The following is a 6,468-nucleotide window of genomic DNA, read 5'->3' on the forward strand; positions in this document are numbered from 1 at the left end:
TGGAATCGGGATTCTGAATTTAGGCTACCAACAAAATAAGAAGAATCCTGGGCTTCTGGGGTGTGTGTGTGTGTGTGTGTGTGAAATGGTGAACTGAATATGGCCCCATAAAAGCAGAGGGAACAATCACAGGAAAATGAAGTTTCAGCAAGTGGACCTGCAAAGGATTTCATCATTCCTTTCTGGACAAGGAGATCACCTACAAGTGCTCCATACTGTTGCCTCTTGCAAGAAGACCACAAGAAATCAGTATCTGGTGGATTTAGAGCTTTGGAAGATGAAGTAATAACCATTGTCAGGTTTCCAAGTAACAGACCCATTGCAATCAAACCTCTGAGGCCTAGATGTTCCTCAAAGTACAGATTTATTATTATGTGGCCGAAGGCACATGAAACGCTATTACCTTCCCACCAAAGGCGGCTCCTATTTTTCTACTTGCATTTTTACGTGCTTTCGAACTGCTAGGTTGGCAGAAGCTGGGACAAGTAACGGGAGCTCACTCCATTACGCAGCGCTAGGGATTCGAACCTGCCAACCTTTCTGATAGACAAGCTCAGAGTCTTAGCCACTGAGCCACTGCAATTTATTAGGCATGTCATACTGGCACATCTGGTGAAAACCTGACTCTGACGGTCCTGCGGTTTTCTCCAACCAAATGAAACGTCAAAGTTCTTTCCCCCAGTCCACATGTCAATCACATGGTCCAATCCAGTCACAGCCCCAACTTCAGATGGTTTCAGTCCACATCTGCCCAGCACCTGGTGAAAATGTCCTTGGTTCCCAGGAGAAAGAATTTTATTTTGGCTACAAATGCCCAGCTATCTCTATCCCCCTCCCTTCCTGTTCCCACCAGCTCCAACCAGCGTACCTGTGTCAGCCCTGAAAATGCTCCAAAAATGGCTTCAGGGTTTAAACCATGGTTGGGTTCTTTAAAAGGGTATTGGGTTAAAAGGATATTTCTTTTTCTAATCACTTTTGGAATTTGTTAATTGCTTTTCAGCTATTAGGAACCTTTGGATTGTTAAGTTTTACCATAATGTTTATTATCGTACATTTTAATCTTTCGTAAAATTAGTATTAAACAATGTGAAAAATCACCATTGGGCTTCTCCCAGAGGCAATTCAATTGCCAGAAAGAAGGAACCTCCTTGTTAAGAGTTAATGGATTTTCAGCCAGTTCATGGAGAAGTGGGAGGGAGGAGAGAGAGAGATTTCCCCAATGTGATAATCTTGAAATAAAAAAAGACTTTGGCAAGTTGGAACGGTGGGTAAATTAACAGAACGAAGAGTTCTGTATCAGAGCATCACACTTCACAGAATTTCCTTTCCAGGTAAAAATGTGAAGAAAAGTACTGAAATAGAAATCCAGAGAGAAATAATAATTTAAAAACTCTACTAATTGTGTCCTGTGGAGAGCAGGTTTCACGGTGTGTTGTTCTGTTACTGAATTTATTTTAAAAGGCAAATTTAGGTTAGAAAAATGAAGCTTCCCAACTGATTGCAAATAGTAATGCTTGCTTGCTTACATCATGTGCTTTTTTTCAGTGATTTCAACCTGTTTGCACGATGTAAGCAAACTACTAAGGAATAATAAAGCAGAGAAACAGATTGTTATTTTATTTAACACTACTTGATAACCCAGCATTGCCCAGGTATTTATTTATCCCAATCCTGTATTAGATAGGAAAAGGAATGTATTATAAATGGCAACGTAAGTGTGGAATAGGCTGTCCTCCCTTTTTCCATTAAAATCACCACAATTCCTGAAGAAGTGATGGCAAGGGCAACTTCTCCCTGAGCCCTGATTTCGGCAACAATTAAATCAGTTAAAAATATTTTCCCTTTGCCTCCAGAAGCATCAAGAAAAATGATACCACCATGTTGAAAATGTCTGGACAAAATGTAATTTCTAATGTTGGATTTTCCCCCTTACCAGGGGCAGCCCCCTTATATTGTGGAGCCATTACCATGGCAACTTCACTGCACTGTACAGTAGAAGCCATTCTAAGGCACAACAGACTGCATCTTAACAGAATACACACCCTGAGGGGTTTTAGGGGTGTCTTACCCACACAGTATTTGTTTCTTGAGAGTAAATCATCTGTGTACCAAGTTTGGTTGAAATTGCTCAAGGCGTTCCAGAGTTATGCTGGAACATACACACACACACAGCCATGTATGTATGTATGTATGTATGTATGTATGTAGGTAGGTAGGTAGGTAGGTAGGTAGGTAGGTAGGTAGGTAGGTAGATAGATAGATAGATAGATAGATAGATAGATAGATAGATAGATAGATAGATAGATAGATAGATAGATAGATAGATAGATAGATAGATAGATACTGTAACCTTAAGGAGGGAAAGTTTGGCTGACTGACTCTCTCTGGATTACTAATTCAACTCAAATAAAGTTAAGTTGCAGGATCAATAGCTAATAAAGAGGCACTGTTATGCATAGACTCTGAAGCATGGATGGTTAATGTAGCATCCATGGAAATTCCATTTAGAATGAACCAGAAATCCTGCCCAACCTGAATTTTCTTTTTAGATTCTTTTAATTAAACAAAGAACATTAAATGGGAAATTGGCTTGCTGCAGAACAATGTCCAACTTAATTACCATCTGTATTTCCAAGAATGCTTGGAACTTACACAGGTAAAGCAAAAGTTGTAAACAACTTCAATCTTGAAAGTGAACCACTTGCCCAGGAAAATAGCAAACAAAGGTGAGTGGTGGAGATGGGAAGTTTGTTGGGGTGGGGGGAGAGATAAGACAGTGAGCAATCTCCCAGACTTTGCTCCTTTGAGGATGATATTCTGTTTTGCTCCTGCCACGTGGGGCCCACCAAGATGTCCATTCAGTCAACATTCTCTCAAGATGAACCATGTTGGGAAAGAACCCATAGTTTTGAATCATGACCAAAAATAAATGTTGTAGCAACATTTCTTTTCTTGTAGAATGAATCCTGTTACATTCTTGTAAGAAAATTGGAAGAAACCTGGTAAATAGAATCTTCAAGAGTCAGACTCAACTGAATGGAAAACCTAGCATCATCAAGGAGCTCTCCAGGGTCCTGACTATTAGAGCTTCCGAGTGCTTTGGATTTAGAATAGAATAGAATAGATTAGAATAGAATAGAACAGAACAGAATAGAATAGAATTGACTGAACCCTGACTGTTCTTTAGAAGGCCAGATCCTGAAGAAGAAACTCAAATGCTTTGGCCACCAAATGAGAAGGAAGGACACACTGGAGAAGAGCCTCATGCTGGGAACGATGGAGAGCAAAAGAAGAAGGGGACGGCAGAGAATGAGGGGGCTGGATGGAGCCACTGAAGCAGTCGGCGTGAGCTTAAATGGACTCCCGAGGATGCTAGGGACAGGAAGAAGTTGGTTGTGGAGAGTTGGCTGTGGTGAGTTGTCATAGATCCCTTTGGACTACAAGCATAAACCTTAAAATAGTAATGCATTTTCCTCATGTTTCCTGTGGGATCAAGTCTGAAGCACCACACAGCCATCTGAATGTTGTTTTCTTATACAAGAGCCAAGGCCTCTTTATGCTGTTTTCTTATTCTGTGAGTACCAATCTACAGGCTTCTTCCCTTGGGGGCTTAAGCTGCACAAGGACTGAAAGATTATTAGATGGGTTCAGTTATATTTGGAAATGGAACCTGGAGAGATTTGATTCTTATTCACTGAATCTGTAGCAGGAATCTTGGTGCATTTGTGTGTAATTCTAACAATTCGGGGCTCTTTTATTTAAAAAGACAAATTGCTAGAATCAGAGGAAGAAGGAAAAGTGAGAAGGGAGATTCTAATCATTGTTTCAAATGTGTTTACTGAAAACTATATTCATTCAGAAGGCTATAATTTTATCTCGGAGAAAGTATTTACCAGAGGAACAATTGCAATTGAGACTGTCTGGAGGGAGGGGAAACGCTGATTTATGAGTAACAGTGGTTAATATTTCAATGACATTCTTATTACTCTTCAGAATAACCAGTTGTGGCTTCTTTATAGCTTAAGGATCCTCAAAGAAATTTCTCTTTCCTTCCAAGAGCACCAAAATGTGAGGCAAATCCAAAATGAATTCTCTGCCTTTAAAATACTGCAAAAACTAATCTACATGTTTCAGAATACTCAGTACAATTTATCACAGAGGATAAATTACATGTGGCTTACAACCTATACGGGGCTGCAGAAATCATTCTGATTACTGTATAGGGCTGAAAACTAATAGTGTGGTTTTATTGAGTTTTATTTATTAAATTTGTTTGCCACCCATCTCATCACGAGTATTAATGGTTTCACATTAATTTGAGGCAGGGGCTTTATAAAATAATCTGTAGTGTAAACCATGAAATAGTCACTATAAATATCAAGGGAAAGAACTCCAAACTTCCACTTCAAGATATAAGATCATGGGGGGAAATGAAATCTGGGGATTCCTTCATTATGACATTACACAATTATCTCTTTGAATCATCAGCTGCAGATCTCAAATCTTCTCAGAGCAAACCAGTGGATTCCTGAAACTGGACTCTCTCTTCTTTTCTCCATATTGACTCTTGCTGGTGGATTCTGTAGACTTTGATTGACACAAGTCTGTGGGGCAAAAGGTTGTGAAAACCAATTTCTACAGAAAGTTGACTTTAATTAAGAATTTGTGTAGCCAGCTGGAAAATTAAGAGCTGTGTTTGCTTTGGATTTATCAAAGCAGAAAGTCGTTGCACAATACCTGCACATAGGCAGGCAAACTCAAAATAAATGATACATCAGGTGAAGTTCTTCTCTTTTCAGAAGGATAAAGGCCCAACCATTAATACGACATCTTGTCCATGATATAGTAGGAAGTGAGGAACAATTGTTTGTCATAACACTCAAGGAAGCAGGCTGGATTTTTAATTAATGTGTGAACTGACTGTGACAAATGGTGGTTTGCTTCCATTTGTATCCTTCCAACCCCATAATTGATGATCATGCTCTTTGGTTAAATAGAAGCTCTTGGTTCATTCTTGAAGCCATGAAACCTTGCTACCATGGAGATGTCATTTAAAATAATAGGAAGATTCTCATACCTTAGAAGCTTACCGCTCCATGGAACTGAGCTGAATAGAGAAGAAAATTGGCCGTTTGATTATTCTTTTCTTCTATTTTTAATGCTACCACTGTACTTCAGATTAGGCCAGTTTTACCAGCCTTTATTTATGCTAACTGTATTTTTTTTTCCGGTCAGAATGAGCTCTTGGAGAGTAGCAAATGATAAATGGGGTTGGAGCAAACAATGGATGAGGCCAGGGCTAAAAATAGAGGGGGCGAACATTCTTTCTAATGTTCACTTCTTTTCCTGACACCGCTTTCTCAAAATCTGTGTCTCTCTCCCTTCCTTTTCTAAAGGAGAAGGTACAGATAGTCCTTCACTTACAATCATTCATTTAGCGACTGTTCAAAAGTTGCAATGGCACTGCAAAAAAGTGACTTATAACTGGTCCTCACCAGAGGTGGTATTCAGCCAATTCTGACAGGTTCTGGAGAACCGGTAGTGGAAATTTTGAGTAGTTCGGAGAACGGGCAAATAGGCTGGCCACGCCCTCGCTGCCTCCCAGCAGCCCAGCTGATCTTCTTTTGTTGCCCTGAACAGGAGAACAGAACTGGAAAGCAGGTTAGTGGGGTGGGGAGGGAATGGGGATTTTGCAGTATCCTTCCCCCTGCCATGCCCACCAAGCCATGCCACGCCCACCAAGCCACGTGTCAGGCCTGCAGTCATATTCCTTTTAGGATCTTTGGCCTGCCACACTCTCTATTATTTTACTATGCTGTTTTATTAGTGGGGTAATTGGGAGGGGGAATAGTAAGGAGTAGAATGTGCTGTGGTCAAAATAAAACGTTCCTTTCTAGAAGCCCAAGGTCATCCTTTGTCTCTGCACCTGACCGGAACTAGATGGGTGGAAACGCCAGCATGGCAGTGGAAGATTGGACCATGTGATGGACTTGTGGGTGTGGGCGCAAGATCATGTACTTTCAATTGGGTAGGAAAACCTGGGAAGCTTTCAGATTCGGGTTTCCCACAGGCGTGCCAAGATGTCTCTCTTATTAAATTGGAACTTTGAGGAAAGCTTTGCCTTGGACTCTGATTTAAGTCTGGATGATATTTGGAACGCTGACACCACGCCCACAGAACCGGTAGTAAAAAAAAATTGAATCCCACCGCTGGTCCTCACCTTTTCAAATTCAGGTCCTTGGCAGCCAGCAGGTATTAATGATGTTTGCAGTATCTCGGGTCATATGATCACCTCTTGAAACCTTTCCAGCAGGCCAGCAAAGTCCATGGAATCACTTAACAAGATAAACCTCCTCCCTTGATTTGAAGCTCTTCCTGTATTTTAAACCTGCCTCTGCTTTATTTTATAACAAAAACGTTACATCTGAAATATATGAAAAATGGTTGCAGGAATTGGATAGGTCTAGT

This window comes from Thamnophis sirtalis, unplaced genomic scaffold, assembly GCF_051295495.1.
Source record: "Thamnophis sirtalis isolate CommonGarterSnake01/CBP01778 unplaced genomic scaffold, rThaSir2_p1.2 scaffold_2, whole genome shotgun sequence".
NCBI lineage: Eukaryota > Metazoa > Chordata > Lepidosauria > Squamata > Natricidae > Thamnophis > Thamnophis sirtalis.